We start from the raw sequence: 23,151 nt of genomic DNA on the forward strand, positions 1-23,151 counted from the left end.
TACACCAAAACAAGCTTTTAGCTGCGTTTTTTTAGGCCTTTAGCGGCGCCTTTTAGCGCCACTAAAAGTATTTGATGCGCTTTCACTAGCGCCGCAAAAAACGCCGCTATTGACAACGTCGCTAACTTTTGCGGCGTTTATGTGAAAAAATGCCGCTAAAGAACATTACCTTTAGTGGCGCTTTACAAACAAACGCCGCTAAAGAACATGACCTTTAGCGGCGCTTTACCCACAAACGCCGCTAAAGAACAGAACCTTTAGCAACGCTTTACCCACAAACGCCACTAAAGAACATGATCTTTAGCGGCGCTTTACCCACAAACGCCGCTGAAGAACATGATCTTTAGCGGCGCTTTACCAGCAAACGCCGCTAAAAGTACGATTCTTTAGCGGCGTTTATTGAAAAACGCCACTAATTTTGGCAAATTTGTAACATCCGATTTTCATCCATATACAATCCTTCTTGTAACATAAAATCCAACCAAAAACGGAAAATTTAAATGATACTTCAAATTCAATGAAAGATATATATATGATATAAATTAATAACTGAATTATAATTCAAAATATTCTTACAATAATATTAAAATTAACAATGTTAAAAATATTCTTACAATAACTAAAGCACACTAAAATGTTTACACAATCACCTCCCAAAAACAGGTGTAGCAGTAACCAGAAGGGAAAAAAATGGAAAATACACAAATCTAGAAACAACGGTTTTTGCCAATCACTTTTTCAGGAGTAATACCGAAAAAATAACCCCCTGGTTTCAACAAAAATGACACATTACTTAGAAGTCTCATTGCTTTGTCTTCAGTTTCAAATCTTAACTGCAAATAGAAGAATAGAAATGCACTTCAGATTCATCATATTTGTTCACATGACAAATCATCATAAGAGAATTAAATATTTATATATATGCATAAAATAATAAATTTTGAGTGCAAGCAACTACATTATAATCATCATAAAATGAGTTACAAACATAAAGATTAAATTTGAAATCTAAATTAAGCTAATAAATTTAAATCCACACCAATTTTATTATCACTAAACTAGTGTGATGAGCCACATACCAATGTCGTGTGGTTGAATTGCTTATTGATAGTGTATAGAGTGCAATGATTTGCTTCAATTTAACATATCAATATTTTATATAAATATAATTAATTTAAACACACAAGATATATATATGAAATAAATACTCAAATCTACTCTCTCTTTTGTGTGTTTTGCTAAATTTAAAAACATTAATTCACGGTACAACTTTTTTTTAGGTACAATAGCACAGGATAACTTTGGATCATTCTTTAAAGCGCATACATTTATGGAATTAATCTACTCATTTATATATATATATATACATAAATTTCAAAATGAAAAGAAAAAAAATTGGATTTATAGAAAAGACCACAAATATATTAATCAAAAAGCTGTAGAACAACACATGAGCCAAAAACCGATAGCCAGGTTAGACAAACCCCTTAAGAAAAGTAGCATTAAATCAAAGCAAAGCATACAGAGCCTAAGGAAAAAGATAAGATGAAGCATTCACTACTTACTTCACCTCTGTTTACCAAAATTTTATTTTTATAAAAAGATAAAAATCATGGATTCATTCGGTTTAAAATATACATTCTATCATTAGTAAACATCAAATGAATCCCTTTTGAGCGATATAATTTTTAAAAAGAATTAAATAAGATCAAATTGGAAAAAAAGTTAACATTTTCTATTTAAAATATAAAATGAAAATTATTTATCTTATTTACAGTTTAATTCCATATAAAATATGGATTTTTCCCTGTTTTTATTTTTGCATGTTGCCATGCCTATTTCCAGTTTTCCTGCACTTAAACACTTCAATTTACAACATTTAAACACTTCAATTTACAGATCCACCAACAATAAAGTAGCATCAGGATACAAAAACCACCACATTTCAGCACCATTTCCAAAACTATCATAAATTTATATGCTCATAGCCGAAAACATATAATAGAACCTATAAAGCTAAAATATTAGAGACTGACCTTCTTTTCCTTTTCCAAAATTTCTCTTATAGGACAAGGTAGTGCTGCCTCTTTGCTTGTCGTTGAACAGTTTTACTAGCAGATTTCTACTCCATCTGTGGAAACTTAATCTTTTTCATATCAGTCTTCCCCTCAGAACTTGCTCAATAATTCAACAAAGACCTCGTTAAATTCACAGGATAGAAATTTTTAAAACACAAATTTAAAAAACAAATGCAAACAAAATGACGAGGGAAAAAATCAGTCAAAAATAGGATAAAAATAGGATAAAATTCCTTAAATGATGTGGATAGAAAGTGGTGAACATGATTGATTCAGGTCATCGCTTGATAAAATTCAAAAATTCAGTACTTACCATCTCTTGGCTGGGCACCTTTAAATTTTCTACTCTCTCTGCCAGTAAATTTATGATTAAAGACATTATTTTGAGATTAATTAAGGGATTTTTATTAAACGAAACAGATGAACATGATTAAGCACATTGAATGGTAGAAAAATGCTAAAACTTTACAAGTTATAGTTAATTTTATCTTGATATAAATATTTCAATTCTTGAATTTCCTCAGTAATTGATTAATTTTGAAAACACATTTCTTCGTATGAAATTATCTTCAAGAAAGCATTCTTTTATGGACTAAAAAAGCCTTTCGGTAAAACAATATTAATTTTCTCACTTTCAAAATTATTTAAAGCAACCAATCTCAAGATCATTCATTAAACAAAATTTTTTTATTTTAGAAAGGTATAATTGGAGCAATGCAAATACAATATGCTTTTCCTTCCTACTACTTAACCAAACAAATGTTGTTAACTTTCCACTCTTTTCCTTCTCTTACTTAATTTAGTTATCTGACAAAAGGAATGAACTATCTTTTCCTGTCCTTTCCTTTCCTTTCCTTTAGAACCTCTATTTCTTTTTCTTTAGTAACTTCGTCCCAAACATAAGATTAGAAAAAGAAAGCAGGGCAAGTACTTTATACCTTCGCCCAGTATGAATTATCTTCAAGCCTGCTATCAACAAATTCTACCTCATCCATATTCACTCTTTGAAATGGTTTCTTTGGCTGCAATAACACAAGATTCAAAATTAAAATTCTTATGAATCAAAGATTAGTTGATATTTCAATTATTATCATTAGGGGTGAGTAAAACTCGATTCGACTCGAAAAAATAGAAAAAAATTCGAATTTCAAGTTAAACGAATCGAGTTATTCGAGTTAATCGAGTTATTCGAATCAACTCGAATTTTTTTTTCGAATTTCGAGTTCGAATCGAGTTGAGTTTTCGAATTCGAATAATTCGAATATCAAACTATAACATTTTACATTTTTACCCCAAACTCTCAAACCTTTTTACTTTTCCTTCAAAACTTTTACTCCTTCCCACTTTCCCCCCAAAACTTTTACTCCCCTCCCCTCCCAACCCCCCAATCTACCCAAAATCCATTTCCCACAAAAATTTTACTCTTCCATTTACTTTTTCTCAAAATTTTACTCCTAAAAACCCTCAAAACATTTTATTTTCCCCCCAATTTTTTACTCCCTCTCACTTTTCCCCTAAAACTTTTATTCCCTTCCCATCCCACCTCCCATCTATCCCAAACTCTCCCCCTCCAATTTTTTTAATATTTTCCCCAAAATTTTACTCCCCTATTTACTTTCCTCAAACTTTTATTCCCCAAAACTTTTATTTTTCCTCTAAACTTTTACTTCTCACCCTTTACTCTCAAATAAAAATCAAAATTATCCCAAAAATCACTAAACATAAATAGTAATAATTTTATTTATATCTACTATTTATATTATTAAATTAAATTTCACATTTTATATTATTTATATTATTGAATTGTTTAGTCATATTGAATATTTATATTAAAATTGAATTATTAATTATGCCATAAAATATTCGTGTTAAAATTTTATATTGGTATCAATTTCACATTTTATTTTTAAAATAACTTTTATTAAAAAATCATATTTTAAATTTAATATTTTTTAATTCCAAAATACATAGTCACAAGAATCAAGATAATTGAAACAACTAAGCAAGCAAAGAAGATAACCAGTATATACAAAATTAATAAATAAATTATGAGGTGATGAAAGTTAATAAAAAATTTGATTAAGGTAGACAAATTTTATTACGATGGGTGATAATGGTTGCAAGAACCCAAAATTATTTTTTAAAATTTAACTCGAACAAATATATTCGATTCGATTCGAATTCCATCTCACTCGACTCGATTCGAGAAAACTTCAAATAAAGTTAGGATTATAAAATGAGATTCGAAAACTCGATTAACTCGAAAATTTTTTATTCGATTCAATCGAATGCTCACCCCTAATTATCATCATTACTTAAGAACCTTGAAAAAAAACTATTGCTGTAATAAGAACCATTCAAGAGAACCAAAAATTGATTCTCCCTCAATTCTAAACACCACTCTCCAAAGTGAGAAATAGAGCACAGGAAAGACATCAAATAAACATAAAATACCACAAAAAAGCCGAACACTAAAACTCACGCAGCATAGGAGAAAAAAAGAGGCTCACAACACTTTATTAAAGTTACATTGCTTCGATTCTTTATTTTCTTGAAGTACCCATATCCAACACCCATGTTCAACATATTTTAGAATATGAGTATTTAGTATAGACCTTCCAAATACATGGAAAAGCACATAAAAAATTGAAAATACCCTTGTCAAATGGATACATGTATCCTATGTTACTCAAACTTAGGTGTGAGTGTTCGGTACGGGTATGTATCCGACATGGGTATGGTTAATCTTTTTTAAGCTTTTCCACGCATTTGGAGGATCTTTAGAGGTCATACCCCTATATTAGTGTATAGGACACAAGTACTTCAAGAAAAATGAAGAGTCCAAGCAACATAACCCGTATCTGACACTCACACCCGAGTCCGAGTCTTATAAGATCAAAAGCATGCTGTTCCTTAAAATTGATTGAGGCTTCAGCTAGATGAATTAATATATTCAACATGTAAAAGACAATTTTATAATAGGCCATACTTACAATGTAGAAAATTCAAACATGAAGCAACAAGTCAGATCTAAATTACAAACATATGCCAGATTTTAAAAGTAAAATAGCTTTAGGGTTGTGGCATCCACCTTCATTTATGAACCTCAAAGTTTCACTACAGAATAAGTCAATAAGCCTATAACACTTACTTAGTAACAAACACATGCAGATAACTATATGATTATATTTATGCATTCTCAATGTCATTACATGCATAAGTTTAATGTTAAGTCATAATTGTAATGAAATCAGTAAGTGTAAAGGCAAAGGTGATTAAACATGCAACAATCGCTGAGGCCTTATCCTTCACTTCGTGGAGAAAGAGATTATCCCGCTTAATAAATAAAAGTTTAATCAATAAAGAAAAAAAAAATCTCATCCTACCTCTTCGCCAGATACTTGCAGCACATTTCTTCCAAATCTAGAGAAGAACCTGCCAAAACATCTTTCTACAAAAAAAAAAAAAAAGGATAGGAAAATTACTATTGAGAGTCAAGCCAATTAACAGAAACTTTGCATGGAAGAATGAATAAAAACTCATAATGCAATTAAGTGACTGGCGCGCACACACACAAGCAGTAAGAAGGCCGACAAAGGAGGGAAAGTTACATTATTTCAGAAACAAGTTCTATTCAATGATTCTGCCGCTCAAAATTCTTACCTTGTTGGCTCTTAAACAGGGCCTTAGCTTTCTTTCAAGAGTACCTGGGTTCATAAGTGTTGCGAAAATAATCATGCATTCTGTTATCTTTTTTAATTTTAAAAGTGGACCAGCCCTATTCTTCAATGATTGAACCGCTTGCTTCAGAAACTCCTAATGCTGGATTTGCACAACAGAAACTCAAACTAAAAAGAAAATACAGAGAGGGAATAGAAAGATAATTCGTATTTCCTGCTTAAGTTCTTCCTTCCTGGATTTGTAACTCTCCTCATACCTTCCGATTCTCACAAACTTTACACTAAAAATATAATAATAATAAAGCGATTTTTTATTACAGAGACTGACAACTTTCCTTCCGACTTTGCCAATACTAAACCCTAATTTGGAAACACCCGATACTTCAATGATTCCTTTACTCGTAAGCAGATTGGAGAGGTTGAGATCCGACGAGGTCGCTCTTAACACCGTGGAGACCGAATCGCAGTGCGTCGTTCTAGACTCCTCCAATTTCATGTTGAATCGTCTTAGGTGCCTCCATTTTCCTCTTCTTTTTTTCTTTTTGAATATAATCTCTTCTTGTTAATTTTTTTTTGGGATTTTTGTTATAATGTCGCAGGGAGGGAGGGAGGGAGAGAAAGCGAGAAAAACGGCCTGTTTGCATAGTTAGGGTTTCAGGGGGAAAATTAGGGGGTAAAATGGTGGGATATTTTTTAAAGTAAAATAATTTTTGTGGCGTTTATTATAAAAACGCCATTATTACTTACCTTTTGCGGTGTTTTTATAAAAAACGTCATTAAAAAATTAAATTTCTGTAGTGAAACAGCACGTTTTGAAAAATTCAATACATATTTGCGGCGTTTTTAGTCCAAACGCCGCTATTGCTTACCTTTTGCGGCACTTTTATCATAAACGCCGCTAATGATTGACTTTTTTTTTTATAATTTTAGATTTAATTATTATATAATTCATATCAATTTTAAATAAATAAATTTTGAAAATTTAAGTAATATTTAAAAGAATTAGATAAATTTTAAAATTTTATATAAATTTTATGTAAGAAAACAAAAGCAAAAATTTTAAAATATGAAAAAAAACTTTAAAAACTATATTAATGATAATTTTAATAAATTAAAATTCATATTATCTCTTTTACAATTATATAATAAATTATTTAATATATAAATTAAAAACCTAATAAGTCATATACCCAAAACACTTTAAAATTATTTTAAATCATAGTATTTTAATTTTTTTTCCATTTTTAACATATATTTTCTATGTTTTTACTTTCAAATATTTTCTACGTGTCATTTAACAAATCTCAAGTAAGCCTTAAATCCTAAACCATTTAATATATATAAAGTTTATCTATTATCTCTTAAATAATTTAAACTACAATCATAATTTTAATATATTAAAATTAATATTATCTCTTTACAATTATATAAGAAATTATTTAATATATAAATTAAAAAATACTAATTAATATAAACCCTAAACCTCTAACCTCTATCCCGTAAACCCTAAATTAAAAAAGCTAACTAATCTAAACATTAAACCCTAACCCGATCCCTGAATCCCTAAACCTTAAACCCTAAACCCTTAACCTCTAACCTCTAACCCCTAACCCTTAAACCTTAAATCTCAACCCTAACCCCTAACCCCTAAACCTTAAATCCCAACCCTTAAACCATAATCCCTAAATCCATACTCCCTAAACCTTACACTATTAACTCCTAAATCGGCCTTAAATCTTAAATTAATTATATACCCTAAACCAAAAACCCTAAACTATAATGATAATTAATTCAATATTTTAAAATTAATATTATCTCTTTTACGATTATATAAAAAATTATTTAATATATAAATTAAAAAGCAATCAAGAATGTACCAAAAAATTTTAAAATTATTTTAAATAACGATATTTTAATTTTTCCATTTTTAACATATATTTTTCTATGTTTTTATTTCAAATTATTTCTACGTGTCATTATTTCAAATTTATTCATTTTTAACAAATAGTCAATTAAAATAAATTTAATTTTAATTAATATAAATAAACTAATTAAATAGTAAATAGACAGATAAAATGTTTTTGCGGCGCTTTTTCAAAAACGCCGCTAAAGCCCCAAGCATTAGCGGCGCTCCCTAGAAAACGCCGCTAAAACACCGAGCATTAGCAGCGCTTTCTCAAAAACGCCGCTAAAACCCCAAGCATTAGCGGCGCTTTTTCAAAAACGCCGCTAAAACCTCGAGCATTAGCGGTGCTTTTTAAAAAACGCCGCTAAAACCCCGAGCATTAGCGGCACTTCTTCAAAAACGCCGCTAAAAGCCCGAACATTAGCGGCGCTTTTACAAAAATGCCGCTAAAACCACGAAAGGTCAGAAAACGATGCCGTTGGGCTTAGGTTTTTGTGGCGTTTTTTAAAAAAACGCCGTTAATGCTTATTTTTAGCGGCGCTTTCCTTAAAACACCGCTAATGCTCGATCTTTAGCGGCGTTTTATGTAAAGCGCCGCTAATGCTCGATTTTTAGCGGCGTTTTTTGTCCAAACGCCGCTAAAAATGCCGCTAAAGGCATGTTTTGCTGTAGTGATATGATTTTCGAGCTATTTTTATTAGATTTTAATTGATTTTTTAAAAAAATATATTTTTAAAGATTTCTTGTGTGATCATGGTTTTAATAATATAATTTATAGAAAATTTCTTTCCATGTTTCATTATTTTATAATTTTCATTTATGGAGACAAATCATGAAGAAAGAGTTCATCTTGTCGAGAACGAAGATAATTTCGTTTAAGAAATAAAAGTGGAAGTAAGAGTGCATTCTGAAGAAGATGCATATAATCTTTATAATCAGTTTGCTTTGAGTAAGGGGTTCAGTGTTTAAAAAGGAAATAAGAGATGAATTATGATTGAACCTATAAGGCAACCAGAACTTTTATGCTTGGAATCTAACTATCATGAATAAGATGTTGGCAAAGTGAAAAAAATTAATCGTCTAGAGACAAGGACATGTTGTCAAGCTAAAATTTGATTTATGATAGAAAAATTTGTTTGGGTTGTTTCTTACTTCAATGATGATCATAATCATAAGTTAACAACTTCAGAAGAAAGAATTAATTTAAAATCAAGAAGAACACTTTTGAAAGGACATGCAGATGTTATTCGTTTAATGGTTGCTGTAGGCCAAACAAATAAGTTCATATTTGTTTCTCAGGAAGGAGATTGGGTTTGAAGATATTACCTTTACTAAATGAGATTGTCATAATTTCTTGTGAATTGAAAGAGAGAAAATGATTGAAGCAGGGATGCACAGAGCATTATCAATTTTTTCAAACATAAGCAAGCTAAAGACCTTATGTTTTTCTATTCAATGCAAGTGGACCAAAATAATTGACTAGCTAATTTTTTTGGAGAGATAGAAGATCGAAATTGGATTACGATTGTTTTGGAGATGTTCTTGTGTTTGATACCACATATAGAACCAATAAGTATAATTTGGTTTGTGCTCCATTTTTCAAAATCAATAATCACTAGAATATTATTTTGTTCGATTGTGCTTTTTTATCACATGAAACCACTGAGTCATTTGCCTAGCTATTTGAAACATTTTTAGAAGTCATTGGGCACCAAAAATTGAAGAGTATTTTTACTAATGAAAATCAAAAAATGATGAAAGTAATAGAGATTGAGTTACCAAAATCTTCTCATAGATTATGCATGTGGCACATTTTAAATAATGTTAAACAACATCTTGCTAGTCGTTTTGCCAATGCTGAGTTCAAAGCACAATTTAATAAATGCTTTTATGGATGTGAAAGTGAAACAAAGTTTGAGTCAAGTTAGGCTACCATGATTGAAAATTTTGAACTTCAATATTATGATTAGCGTAAAAGACTATATTAGCTTCGAGTAAAATTGTGCATTGCCTTTAGCATAGACATTTTTTTTCTCGGATTAGATCCACTCAAAGAAGCGAGAGTATGAACAACATATTGTATCGAATTATGAATTGCTCTTTGTCTCTTATTTAGGTTATACAACATTACGAGAAAAAGGAAATCAGATTATGAATTTTTCTAATAGAGTTAAATTAAGATTTTCAATGTAAAAATGGAGCACCAAGTAAAGTTAATGGACATGGATTTTTAAGTATGTGTTTGATGTTTACACTCTTGCTATGTTTAAAAGGTTTAAAAGGGGATTGATGGATTGCATAGGCTTGAATTGCGTTGAAGTTACTAGCATAAAAAATCTTCCTTTATATCATGTGACTGAAGATGGATGTGAAAGAATTTACAGTGTGGAGTTTGACGTTTCACATAACATTGTCTCATGTAGTTGTAATATGTTTGAAAGTCTTGGATTACTTTTTTGTCATGATTTATGGGTTCTTCTTATGAATAACATTAAAGAGATGCCTGAAAAATATAAACTTAAGAGATGGACAAAAAAAGCAAAGTCATTGTTGGCAATTGATTATAGAGCCTCGTTAGCATATGAAGAAAAATCTAGCGGTTTATTGCGCCTCAATAAGTTGAATCATATCATTTACAGCCTTTTTTACAAGGTTCATTAACTCTTAAGTGTTCTCAAATTGTCAAAGAAAAACTAATTAAGGCATTGTTGTTAGTTGAAAAGGAGATGACACTATGCAAGAAGCTAAAGATTCGGGAATTTCAAAGCATTCATCTTTTCAAGATGCTAGCAATGGTGCCAATGGGAGATCAAGTGAAAAATTAGTGTTTGATCCTTTATATGTCAAGACAAAGGGTTCAAGGCCAATTTAAGAAAAATCAAAAGAAGAAAACAAAGAAGGCAATTGAACTCCCAAGTTTCAAAAGATAAGGAGAAAATATCAAGTATGATTTCCTTTAGTATTATATTTACATTTAATTGTTATCTTATTCAATTAATTTATTTCTTTATTTTAAAGAAAAAGATAAAGAAATAGTTAAATTTTGCTTTGTTATACTTTAATTTGCATCTTGTCATATTTAATTTTGTAACGGCTCAATTTCTTGTGGTGTCGAAAAATGCATTTTGAGACCTCATTTTTGTAAACTGAGTTTGTAAATATTAAATAGGAATATTTACAGATTTATTATATTGATGTATTGAAATTTAGGTAAGTAATTTAGCCGAAGTTATGATTAATTAGTCCTAGGGACTAAATTGTAAAAGTTTAATCGTTATAGAATTTTAATTAAGAAAATGCTTGGGGACTTAGATAGTAATTATCCAAATGATCAAAATGATAAATAAACCAAAGGTTAAACAAACATTAGTGGATGATAATGATGATGGGAATTAACTTGTATTAATACTAAATTAATTAACATAAAATCTAATTAAATTGTTAGCTAAAACTAATTAAAAGTTAAACAATAGTATAAATAAAAGAAGTGGGAAGAGAGATGAAATGGTATCATCTTCTTCCCAAAATTGTAGCTACTAAAGAAGAAAAGAAAACAAATATTAAGTTTTTGCAAGTGTTCACCATACAATTAGTTATGGAAATTTAGTTATTTTCTTGTAATTTTTTATAGATTTGAGGTCATTAGAGCTTGATTTAACTAGCCCATGTACGAATTTGTAAAACTATTAAAGTTTTTAAAATTTTCCATTGTTGAAAATTGAATGAAATTGGTGTGGAATTGTTAGAAATTAAGCATAGTATAGAAAAAGAACTAAATTGTAAAGCTTAATTGTTAGTTTCATATATTAGGGACCAAATTGAATAAAATAGGATATTCTCAGGAATTTTTGGTAGAGATAAAAAATAAAAGGTCCCTAATGATTCATAGTGAAATCAAATTCTAATCTAAGGCTTTATATTGAAAGTTATGCTTGTCCTGGTTTTAGGGACCAAATTGAATAAATTAAAAATTTTGTAGGTATTTGATTCTGATTTGGCTGGGAATTGATTGTATGATATGTTTTCTGATTATTCGTAGCTAACAAAAACACTAAGTTGTCAAGAGGGAAAGGAAAAGCAAAAATAATAGATGAGTGACATGCGAAATCTCGGTTTATATTTTTATGATTCGAGATAGAAATATTTGATTTTATATGCATGTTTATTTATTGTTAAATCATTGAGGTGAGTCTATTATGGTAATATGAATGTTTTGATTGAATTTGATATGGAACATCAAGGTAGATGACTAAAATGAATAAAATGGGAAATGATTTGAAATACTTAAATTATGATATGTGATATGAATATTATATTGAAATATATCTTATAATATGAAATATGCGTGTTTGATGATGAAATAGGGTTATGACTGTGAATTTGACTAAGAAACAATATGTACTAAAGTGCAAAATAATTGTTATTCAATAGAACAATGTACAAGGTACGAAAATGCACATGTGATCGAATACAGGGTATGAATATACGAGTAAGACATTTTACAAGTATGGTTATGCATTTGATAGGATCTGTAATAGCCTGTTTTTCAGTAATGTTAGAACGGTGTTGTTGGGGCCGTAAATTTGAAGAGTGAGTTCGTAAATATTACTATTTAATATTTACGAGTCAAATATAAAATTACGTTGAAATTTGATTTAATGATTTTTTGTTAATTGAAGGAATAATTAGGTTCAAGTGGGATGTCTCTAAAGTCAAGTGGTTTTAAAAAATGAGGTATTAGGACCTCATTTCTATAAACTGATCCCGCAAATATTTTATTAGATATTTACGGAGTGTTATTAGGGTCATATTAAATTTTGGTTAAGAAATTTTAGTGTTTAGTTGGTTAATTAATTAAAAGGACTAAATTGTAAAGTTTACAAAAGTGGGTTTCTATTAGTTAAATGGGTCAACTGGTTAAAGAAATATAAAGAAATGGACTTAGGTGGTAATTAAACCATATAAATGTATAGTTGAACATTTATGGACAAAGATTTATTATTTATTAACTAAATTATTAAGGTTAAAAAGGTAATTTAATAATAAATAACATAAATAAATAAAAAAAGATGACTATCATCTTCTCAAAGTGGTTTTGTTCTAGCCGAAACACCATGGAATTAAGCTTGGAAAATTCGTTTCTTAATCTTGCTTGCATATCAAGAAACGACATAATCAGATTTAAATCAAGGAAAAGCTAAAGTTTCGGACTAGTTGTCGACTCCGTTTTAGTAACCATTTCAGTCAAGGTAAGTTCGTCACTTGGTTAATTCAATTAATTACTATTTCAATAAATTATTATCTATTTGTGTATATTTTTTAATCAAATTTGTTGGCTTGAAGGAAATGAATAATACCATAGTTGAAAGACACTATGGCACTATACCAGAACTGAATAAGACCATAGTTGAATGAAACTATGCATCATACCGAAAACGAGTAAGACCAAAGCTAAAAAATGTTATGACATCATGAATCATATAACGCCCCAAAAACCCTTTATATATTTATTTTTGTATGTTTGTGACACAAATATCTGTCAGCTTCACTGGTTAAGTGTTCTAGGTGTGTGTGTGAGGTCCTAAGTTCAAGCCTTAGCTTGGGCAAATTGTTGTTTTTAAATGAGTAAACCCCTATCTCTAATCGGTAGGCTTATAAATAAATGTTGATAAAATATGTTAGAATGGGCTTGTTAGTCTAGTGGTTAAGTGAAGTGTAAATATGCTGGAGGTCTTGTGTTCAAATCTTTGTGCGATCAAGGGGATTTATTTTTACTACTTATGCCGAATGAGTGTTATAGTTTGACCGAAATTCTGAGTATTTGAGGACTGTGGGGAGGTTGTGGCCGATTTTTAGGATGATAATGAGGGAGATTTCAGTAGTTGTGGTATTGATGAAGGAAAATAAGGAATTTGAGGTGTGGTGGGAAGTGGACGGTTTGTTGAGGGATAGTAGGAGAGTTTTGAGGAGTGGATCAAGGAAGGAGATCAGTAGTGGTGTCGAAACTGATTCGTTTCCCAAAATTCGGCTTTAGCTTTTGTTTCCTCTCAATTTTCTGTCAACTGCTCTCCTTCCCCTGTCGAATATTGCTAGTGAATTTCTGATACTTCTTTTTGTTTTTTCTTCTTCTTTTCGGTTTTGCACACTTCCCTACCCATATTTTCTTTTTTCTTTTTCTTGCGGTCACCTCCTTTCTGTTCCTGTTGATTGCTACCAAATTGTTGATCCTTAGGCCGATTCTTTTTCTTTTCGTCCCCCTTTATATTGCCGATTCTTGTCTCCTCCACTCTGTCATTCCATATTTCTATCGTTAATTGTTCTCGTGGTTTGGTTCTCGCCGCTATTCTGGTAAGTAAAACTTCGACACCTTGTTTTGTGCCTAATTTAAATGCTGATAGGATGTTGCTATCGTTTTGACAGCAAGGAATCGTTTTGATTGAGGTCCCTCTTCTGTGGAGTGCTAGTATTTTCATTCGAAGTTTCAAGGTAGATATGGTGCGTTTGAAATGGAAATATTCTGCTTTCATGAGTTAAGACTAACGATTAAAGTGAATGATCAATTTTAGGAACTACTCAGCTCAGAAGTGTTTTGCCGCGAAACCATAACAAGTGTGTAAACACAACTCTGAAAATGGAAATCGACGAAAAGCCAAAAAATGTGATCCCTGTGATCGAATATGGGTATATGATCGACAAGGCTGGCTATGTGTGATTCATGGGCCGGGTCGAATTGGGCCATGTGCGCCACACGATCGCGTGGGCCCCACACGGGTGAACCACACGGGCGTAGGGGAATATTGGGTCAGGTCGTGAGATCCACACGGCTAAGGCCATTTTGGGTCCTGTGGGCCAGACGGGCGTGTGGGCCTACATGAGCATGCAACATGGGTCGTGGGCCCATTTTCACTATTTAACTTCTAAGGTTGCACGGGTCGCCCGAGTCGACTGTGGACTTACTATAGGGTCGGTAAGCTTACCTAGACCCCTAATTAACTGAAATGACTGTATGACTGATACAATTATGCATGTTATCAAGTATGATGATGTCCCACTAGTTTGATACTGTATGCCCTAATTTTATGCATGATATTATGTTTTAGCATGTCATATATGTATATTGCATTGCATTGGGGTGGGTTTATATTGTTCGGAGGAAGTGTACTGAAAGGCCTCGAGGCTAAATTACTGGCAGCTCAACTGCAAACTATTGTCTAGTGCCGCATTCGGTACTTTTTGGAGTGTAGGGATGGGTGGGTTGATTATATCCCTACATGGAGTGTAGGGTTAGACAGAGTTGGAGTGTAGAGGCTGGCTGGGTAGGATTTGATACTACATATCATATCTATTGAGTATCGATATCAGAATGGGCCAAGGCCCAAATGCATGATCGCTTCAGATTGTAATGGGCTAAGGCCCTAATCAAATCATATCGAAATGGGCTTAGGCCCAGACTATGATTGCATATTGTCTGCTTGTTTATGTGGGAATTACACATTGAGTTTTTGTAAACTCACCCTTCTGATCCATCTGTTCAGGTAATCCCCAGACTTAGGCGGATCAGAGCGGTAGAGGACTCAGCTGTGGCCACACGGCTTCTTTTTACTGTTTCGTATTTAATTAGGTTTATTTTTTTAAAGCTTTATTTGAGGTATTTTTCTGTAATAATGACTGCTATGAGTTTTTGCTTAAATTTTGGATTTTATACTGCTTTATGTTTTATATCTGCTAGAGGTAGATAAAACACGGGCTTTTAAAATAAATGCATTTGTTTTAGCAAACTACCCACAAGGACACAAACTGTTTTAAAAAGCTTTCGCAATGTATAATATTTTGCAAACTAATGAATGAATTAAAAATCACTATTTTAGGATTAATAAAAAGATAACGACGAGATCTAAACGGAAAATTTTTAAGCAAAGTTATAGTTTTTCAACACGAGCATCGGTTTTCAAACACACTATCATGTGACATCGCCAGATTCGGCCATAATGTCCAGGTGGGGTTTGGGGTGTTACATTTGGTGGTATGAGAGCCAGGTTACAAAAATCGGCTATGGATATGGGTTTTTAAGACATGATTTCTGAGAACTGAATTCTAAATGTTTTTACTAAAAGTGTGGTACATTGAGTCTCCGGCGCCAATCCAGTAAGTTTTCTGAAACTGTTTTGGATAGTATATCCTGAAACTGCTATAGGTAGTATATACTGAGACTACTATAGATAGACTGTATTAAAAACACTCAAGTTAATGTATACTGATACTGTAGTAAAACTGATGGACACTGATAGAGACTGCGTTGTATGAGAATAAACTTTACACTTCTGATATTGTTTTCATAAAACATCTGTTAATAAACATTAAAACTGTAAACTGATGCATAAAATTGTAAATACAGATTAACACAAATAGACAATGAGCACAAGAGGTACTCGCGGACGGGGTACAAGAGGCTGTGGTAGAGGTCGTAGAAGTGCTCGAGCTGGGTCCTCATTTTCTGGCAACTTGCCTAATTTGGATACAAATGAGACATCGGTTTCACCCATGACCGAGACTGGGTCTCATGATCGTGTGGTTGGGTATGATGCACTGTCCTAAGCCATGTTAAAGATTTTAGAGAGGGTCGTTGGGCCCAATACTGGAGTTGAAGGCCGTGGGTCGGTTACGGAACGACTCCGGTCCAATGGAGCCAAGAATTTTAGGGGTATTGTTAGAGATTCCCCTAATATGGCTGAGTACTGGATAGAGGCCATAGAGAGAATTATGGACGACCTGGACTGTACCCCTGAGCAAAAATTAAAGGGTGCTGTATCGCTGCTACGATATGAGGCTTATCAATGGTGGCTCACTGTTAAAGAAGGGCACTCAGCCCGATCGACTAACCTAGGAGTTCTTTAAGACCGCTTTACAGGGGAAATATGTGGGGGCCAGCTATGTGGATACCCGTAGGAGAGAGTTCTTGAATCTGACTCAGGGGGACAGATAAGTGGCTGAGTATGAGGCCGAGTTTTTACAACTGAGCCACTATGCGCATGGTATGCTGGCGACTGAGTACGAGCAATGTGTTCGCTTCGAGTATGGCATCAGGGATAATCTGAGGGTTCTGATAGCTCCACAGAGGGAGCAAGATTTTGCTGCACTGGTTGATAAGGCGAAGATTGCCGAGGAAGTGAAACGTACTGAGTGCCAGAATTGTGACAGAGAGAGAGAGGCAGAAATAAGAGAGATTCGGAGCCCTCGAGTTCCATTCAGAGGCCTAAGAAAAATGCCAGAGTTGATGGGCCGATCAGAGTTAGGGCTCCCATTATCGCTCATCGATGACCAACGTGTAATCGACTGTGGTAGGCGCCATCGTATGCAGTGTTGGAAAAGAATTGGGGCATGTTTGAGGTGCGGCTCTCTAGAGCACTGTATTAAAGAGTGTCCATAGAGGTCCGATTAGATGCAAGCTCCGGGTAATAATACTGCACAGCCACCAAGAGTAGTTCATTAGCCACTAAGAGGTCGGGGTTAGGCCAGAGGTGGTAATGGTTTAGGCCGTGGTCAGAGAGTATTGGGTAGAGGTGCTGGACATATTGAGGCAAGGCAACCGGCTCTAGTTTATGCTACTAGTCACCGAGAGGATAGAGATGCTTCGGACGTCATTACGGGTACATTCTTTATTTAATGTACCATATACTGCACTGATAGATATAGGATCCACTCACTCCTATATAGCTTGTACCGTATCTGAAAACTTGGGTATACTGGTGAAAGCACTACGAGTGAGGTCACTGTACTAAGTTCGTTAGGGCAATCAATAAAGGTTAACAAACTATTTAGAGATGTTCCTCTAGAGGCTTAAGGAGCTATCTTTTTGGCTGATCTGATGGAACTGTCTTTTTGGGAATTTGATCTGATATTGGGAATGGACTAGTTGGTTAAACACCGAGCGAGCTTAGATTGTTCCACAAAAAGGGTTGTACTGAGAATTATGGAAGACAGTGAGGTAGTCGTAATTGGGGAGCGCTGGAACTACTTATCGAATGTGATTTCTGCATTAAAGGCCGAGAAGTTGGTTCGTAAGGGATGTGAGGCGTAGCTGGCCTACGTCAGCGTTTCAGATTTTAGGGATTCTTCAGTTAAGGATATCAGGATGGTTAAGGATTTTCTGGATGATTTTCCTGAAGAGCTACCTAGGTTACCTCCGAATCGTGAAGTAGAGTTTGGGGTTGAGCTCTTTTCTGGTACAGCTCCGGTGTCCATCACCCCTTATTGAATGGCACCAAAAGAACTTGTGGAGCTTAAGACTCAAATTCAAGAGTTACTGGATCGTGGGTTCATCCGCCCTAATGTGTCTCCGTGGGGAGCACTGGTTCTGTTTGTGAAAAAGAAGGATGGATCCATGCGCATGTGTATCGATTACCGGTAACTGAACAAGTTGATCATAAAGAATAAGTACCCTCTACCAAGGATAGACGATCTATTTGATCTGTTTCGAGGTGCTTCGATTTTCTCCAAGATTGATCTCCAATCAGGATATCATCAGTTAACAGTTAAGGAGATTGATGTGCACAAGACAACATTTAGGACTCGATACGGTTATTACGAATTCCTTGTGATGCCATTTGGACTGACGAATGCACCAGTAGCTTTCATGGAACTGATGAACTGAGTGTTCCAGCCCTATCTGGATCTGTTCGTGTGAAAGTCTATCTATACATGCCATAAATATATTCTGATAGTGTGATGATTCTGACAATTTAAAATTGTGTTTTTATATAGTAAATGGATCCTAACCGAGCTGTAGCAGATGATGTAGAAAGCAATGAGCCGGCTCCTACGCAAGGGACCGCGCCTAAGAAAAGTAGACATGGAACTGAAACACATAGTCAGGATGAGGCTCGAGAAGCCTTCCTTTATATGATGAATAATTGGTACACAGATTTTATTCGAGCAAATCCGAATGTTCAACCTCCTCCACCCCCTCCTATTCCTCAACCGATTCCTGTAGCTTCACAAGGTGTTGAATTAGTAAAACTGAGTAAATCCCCAGTTGATAAAATCTGAAAATAAGGGGCAGAAGATTTCAGGGTAAACATAGATGATGATCCCGAAAAGGAAGAATTTTGGCTTGAAAATTCTATCTGGGTATTTGATGAATTATCGTGTACTCCTAAAGAATGTTTAAAATGTGCCATATCTTTATTGAAAGATTCAGCATATCGTTGGTGGAAAACATTAGTATCTGTGGTTCCGAAAGAAAGGGTTACATGGGATTTCTTCCAAGAGGAATTCAGAAAGAAATACATAAGTCAACGGTTCATCGATAAAAAACGTAAGGAATTTCTCGAAATAAAGCAGGGCCAAATGTCTGTGGCAGAATATGAAAGAGAGTTTGTTAGACTTAGTAAATATGCTCAAGAGTGTGTGCCCACAAAAGCTATTACGTGTAAAAGGTTTGAAGACGGGTTAAATGAAGATATCAAAATATTTGTTGGGATGTTGAAACTGAAAGAATTTGTGGTACTGGTTGATTGAGCTTGCAAGGCTGAAGAATTGAATAAAGAAAAGAGAAAAGTTGTGATTGAGGCTCGGGATGTAAGAAAAAGACCAATGAGTAAATCATTCCAAACTCAGTCAAAGAAGTTCAAAGAAGTGAATTCTTGATCGACTGCTTCAACTGGATATTCTTACTGAGATCGTGGGAAATCATATTCGAATCCGAAAGCTCAAGCTACTTCAATAGCAAATGTGGGTAGTGTGAAGTCTAATAAACCTAAGTGTCAACATTGTGGAAGGCAACATCCTGGTGAGTGCTGGTTAATTAGCCAAGCTTGTTTCAAGTGTGGTTCTCGACAACACTACATTGAAGATTGCCCTAAGATAGTTGAAGAAGAAAAAATTTAGAATGTTAGATCGGGTAATACTGTTAGTAGAGGTATACCACCGAGAAATACCGAAAACAAAGTTAGCAGTAAAAGTGAAATGAAAGATACAGCTGTGAGACCAGAAACTAGAACACCTGCTAGAGCTTATGCTATACGTACTCGAGAGGATGCATCATCTCCCGATGTGATTACTGGTACATTTTCTCTCTATGACATTGATGTTATTTCATTGATTGATCCCAGGTCTACTCATTCTTATGTTTGTGTAAATTTAGTATCTAATAATAATTTGCCTGTTGAATTTACTGAATTCATGATTAAAGTGTCAAACCCTTTAGGCAAATATGTGTTAGTCGATAAGGTTTGCAAGAATTGCCCTTTAATGATTCAAGGTCATTATTTTCCGGCAAATTTGATGTTGTTACCATTTGATGAGTTTGATGTTATTTTGGGGATGGATTGGTTGACTTTGCATGATGTCAAGGTGAATTGTAGACAGAAAATTCTTGAATTGAAATGTGAAACTGGTGAAATTCTTTGGGTTGAAACAGATGAATCAAATAAATTGCCTATGGTGATTTCGCACATGTCTGCCCAGAAATATTTGAGAAAAGGGTGTGAAGCTTATCTTGCTTATGTGTTAAACAATGAGATGACTGAGTCGAAGCTTGAATCAGTACCAGTAATCTTTGAATTTTCGAATGTGTTTCCAGAGGAGTTGTCTGGGTTACCTCCAATTAGAGAAGTTGAGTTTGCTATTGATTTGTTACCTGGGGCTACATCGATCTCTATTGCTTCGTATAGAATGGCTTCAACCGAATTAAAAGAACTAAAATCACAGTTACAAGAGTTGACAGATAAGGGATTTGTGAGACCAAGTTTTTCTCCCTGGGGTGCTCCTGTATTATTTGTGAAAAAGAAAGATGGTTCTATGAGACTTTTTATTGACTATCGTTAGCTCAACAAAGTGACTATAAAGAACAAGTATCCGTTGCCAACAATTGATGACTTGTTCAACCAATTAAAGGGAGCAACAGTGTTTTCAAAGATTGATTTGAGATCAGGTTACTATCAATTGAGAGTTAAAGAGTCAGATGTTCCAAAAACTACTTTCAGAATGAGATATGGGCATTACGAATTTCTAGTGATGCCTTTTGGTTTAACTAATGCTCCGGCTATTTTTATGGACTTGATGAACTGAATTTTCCGACCGTATTTGGATAAGCTTGTGGTGATGTTCATAGATGATATTTTAATCTATTCTCTAGATGAATCCGAGCACGCTGAGCATTTGAGAACTGTGTTACAGATTTTGAGAGAGAAGAAGTTATTTGCTAAATTTAGTAAAAGTGAGTTTTGGCTTCATGAAGTCAGATTTTTAGGACACATAATTTCAAGTGATGGTATTCGGGTTAACCGAGTAAAATTTCAGCAATTGTTAATTGGGAGCCGCTAAAGAATGTATCCGAGTTTAGAAGTTTTCTAGGCTTAGCCGGGTATTATAGACATTTTGTTAAAGGATTCTCAATGATTGCTTCTCATATGACTAAGTTATTGCAAAAGAATGTCAAATTTGAATGGACTGATAAATTGAAGGCGTTATTGACTGAGGCGCCGGTGTTGGTGCAACCTGAGACAGGGAAAGAGTTTATAATTTACAGTGATGCATCGTTGAATGGTCTTGGATGTGTGTTAATGTAAGAAGGTAGAATAATAGCTTATGCTTCGAGACAACTGAAACCACATGAGAAGAATTATCCGACGCATGACTTGGAATTAGCTGCTATCGTTTTTGCTTTAAAAATTTGGTGTCATTATTTGTATGTGAGAAATGCCGAATCTTTACTGATCATAAAAGTTTGAAGTATCTCATGAATCAAAAGGATTTGAATTTGCGACAATGAAGATGGCTCGGATTAATAAAAGATTATGAGTTAGTTATTGATTACCACCCAGGAAATGCAAATGTAGTCGTTGATGCTTTGAGCAGAAAATATTTGTTTGCTTTGAGAACCATGGATACGAGTTTAGCTTTGTCTGAGGATGGTTCAATTTTGGTTGAGTTGAAAGCTAGACCGTTATTTTTGCAGTAAATTTGTGAAGCTCAGTTGAATGATAGTGAATTACAAGTCAAGAGATTTCAGTGTGAATCAGGTTGTGATTCAGATTTTGGAATTAGATTAGATGATTGTCTAATGTTCCGAGATAGAATATGTGTACCGAAAGATGATGAGTTGATTCAGAAAATTTTACATGAGGAACACAATGGTAGTTTATCAATTCACCCAGGTAGTACGAAAATGTATAATGTTTGATTTGTCAACAAGTAAAAGTTGAACATCAAGTACCTTCGGGTCTACTTCAACCATTAATGATTCCTGAGTGGAAATGGGACAGAATCACGATGGATTTTGTGACGGGTTTGCCTCTGACTCCTAGGAAGAAAGATGCTATTTGGGTAATCGTTGATAGATTGACGAAATCAGCCCATTTTATACCGGTACGTATTGATTACTCACTTGACAAGTTGGCGGAGTTATATGTTGCTGAAATTTTGAGGTTGCACGGGGTGCCTAAGTCCATTTTGTTATAATATATGAGAAATGGTTGAATATGAAATAGTTATAAACAATGTATTAATTACATATTACTTACATCGGTGCAAAATATAGGAATTTTGCAATTCAATCCACAATCTTTTCCTTTCCCTTATCGAGGTTGATTCCATGTCTTTCTTGATCTATAATAGAAAATTTAGCTTGTTTAATATTCACATTTATCAAAATAATCCTCGACTCAACTTTTGACAAAATTATAATTTTGTCCCTAAACTTTTGCATATTTACATTTTTTCCCCAAAGTTCAGAAATTAAATTTTATTCCTTATTCTTATGTTTTATAACATGTTGAACATTTTTCCCTTCTATGGCAACATCAAATTCTCACTCTAACTCTTACTTATGAACATTAAATATTTTTACCGATTATGTTATTTTGGTCGTTTTCACTTAAAATCGACTAGCAAAAGTTGTTTAACATAAATTCTAGCTTCATATTCTTCCATAAAACATCAAAATGCATACATTTCACACATGGGTAATTTTTCAAATTTCAACCCTAGCTCAAAATAACAGTAGAAATAGATAAACCGAGCTACAAGAATCTCAAAAATGCAAAGAACATTAAAAACGAGGCTAAAATGCACTTACAATCAAGCTTGAAAGTGGCCAAAACCCTAGCTATGGAGTCCTTCAAGTTTCAGCAGCAAGCAAATATGATAACACCATTTTTTACATCTTTTTCCCATTTTAATTCTATTTATTTACTAAATGACCAAAATGCCCTTACTTAAAAAAAATCCTATTTCACTTATTTCTTGTCCATTTTTTCCATCACTAACTAATGGTATAATTACCACATAAGGACCCCTAATTTATAATTCCATAACAATTAAATACCTTTAACAAATAAAACTCAACTTTTGCACTTTTTACAATTTAGTCCTTTTGACTAAATTGAGTGCCCAAACGTCAAAATTTTCGAACGAAATTTTCACGAAATATTTCTGTGAAATTGTAGACCATAAAAATATAGTAAAAATAAATTTTTCCTCTTCAAAT

The 23,151-nt window shown here is 33.5% G+C and overlaps 1 long non-coding RNA gene across 1 annotated transcript; it reads right to left on the reverse strand.

Annotated features, from left to right (window-relative positions):
• Positions 1–513: 513 nt before the first annotated feature.
• Positions 514–2,171, reverse strand: LOC105798550 (uncharacterized). Its single transcript, XR_001135181.2, has 2 exons — positions 2,037–2,171; positions 514–833 (listed from the first exon to the last, which is right to left on the reverse strand). It is a non-coding gene; the product is annotated as an uncharacterized LOC105798550 (long non-coding RNA).
• Between the last annotated feature and the right edge of the window lie 20,980 nt (positions 2,172–23,151).

Source organism: Gossypium raimondii, chromosome 9, assembly GCF_025698545.1.
Source record: "Gossypium raimondii isolate GPD5lz chromosome 9, ASM2569854v1, whole genome shotgun sequence".
Lineage (NCBI taxonomy): Eukaryota > Viridiplantae > Streptophyta > Magnoliopsida > Malvales > Malvaceae > Gossypium > Gossypium raimondii.